This window comes from Megascapheus bottae, chromosome 18 (genome assembly GCF_031878675.1).
Source record: "Megascapheus bottae isolate mThoBot1 chromosome 18, mThoBot2.hap1, whole genome shotgun sequence".
Lineage (NCBI taxonomy): Eukaryota > Metazoa > Chordata > Mammalia > Rodentia > Geomyidae > Megascapheus > Megascapheus bottae.
The window spans coordinates 31,507,067-31,508,828 of record NC_143526.1 but is presented as its reverse complement, the minus strand read 5'-3'; positions in this window follow the sequence as shown (position 1 = coordinate 31,508,828).

Genomic DNA, 1,762 nt, shown 5'->3' with positions numbered 1-1,762 from the left:
CTGGCACCGCGACTCTGGTGTGTGCAGGGGAGGTGCAGGTGTGTGTGTGGGGAACACAGAACCCGGAGACGGGCTCATCCTTCCAAACACGGGGGGGGGGGGGGGTAGCGGGAAGGGGGCCTTGGCGGAGGCTCAGAGCCACTGAGTGCGCTTTCCTCCAAGCAGCCCACCTGCCCCTCCTCCCCTTGCCAGTGGCCCAGCGGTGAGGGCGTCCATGACATCCTCAGATGTGAACTGGAAAATCATCCAGTGAACACATCCCTCACCAACCCTGAGGGCAAGCACACCAGTCCAGAAGTTCTGGGGTCAGAATTTGGCAGCAGGGACAGAAATCCCAGCCTGACTTAAGCCAGAAAATGTAAGGCAGAAAGGCGCAGTTTGGCTGATGCAGTTTTTTTTTTTTCCCAGTTGTGGGCTCGAACTCAGGGCCTGGGCACTGTTCTCGGGCTTTCTCAAGGCTAGTGCTCTACCACTGGAGCCACAACACCACTTCTGGCTTTTGCTGTGTATGTGGTACTGAGGAATCGAACCCCGGGTCTTCTTGCATGCTAGGCAAGCACTCTACCACTAGGCCAAACTCCCAGCCTTGTCAAAAATACTGGTTGTCTCTGCCACATGACACAGCTGTGCTGTCCCATGGGAGGAGCTCTTCTGCAGGCAGATTCTCCGAAAGATGGCAGGACAGGAAATGTTCCTTCTGACAGGCCTGGCTTGCCGTGGTGGCTGCAGCCAGGGATGGGATGTGTGGGCTGCAGCCATCTCTGGTGAGTTTGGGGCGGAAGACCAGCCCTCCTCTCAAATCATGTAATCATGAAGCTGAGAGCATAAACGGGTTCCCAGAGGAAATTCAGCGTACTATTAAGGACAAGGGTCCTTGGGGAATAAAATACATACAGACTCACTGTGGCCAGCCCTGTCTTTGCTCCACTCTCAAATGAGATTGGTATGCGTGAAGGGGGATTAAATCATGTCCAAGGGGTCAGGCAGGGTGGCGCATGCCTGTAATCTCAGGAGGCAGAGACCAGGGGATTACAGTTCAAGGCTAACCTGCAGAAAGCTTGTTTTTGTTTTTGTTTTGTTTTTGCCAGTCCTGGGGCTTGAACTCAGGATCTGAGCTGCTTTTGCTGAAGGCTAGCACTATACCACTTGAGCCACAGCTCCACATCCAGCATTTTCTATTTATGTGGTGCTAAGGAGTCAAACACAGGGGTTTATACATGCTGGGCAAGCACTCTACCACTAAGCCACATTCCCAGCCCAGAAAGGGCTGTTAATGAGAAGCCCTAGTTAGGTCCTGAGCCAGGGGCCTGGTGCTGGCCCTGTTCTAAGATGCAGCTGTTATCTTCCCTCCTGGTTTTTCCGTTTTGCTTCAATTTAGGAGCCTGCAGGACCTACATGGGCTTTTCTCTCTAGGCCAAGAACTCACATGGGGCTTGGCTCAGGGCGGGGACAGTGAACAGGATACCACCACGTGACTGAACTGAAGGCTGTGAGTAGCTGCAGGTTTAGCTGTTACTGAAGAGGTGACACGCGGCAGCTGCGCTGGGAGCCCTGCCGGTGCACTGCAATGAGGCTGCTCCGTCGCCAGGCGCCGTGGATCTAGGATGCTCACTTGGGAAGGGTCCATCTGGTCACAGCGGAGAAACTGAGGGCATAACCGTGGACATTTCCAAGGGATGTCCATGTGGGGCTTCCAGAAGCCTGGGCTCTGACTTACCAGTAGTGACTGGCATGGTGCAGGTGAGTGGCTGTTCCTAGGTTC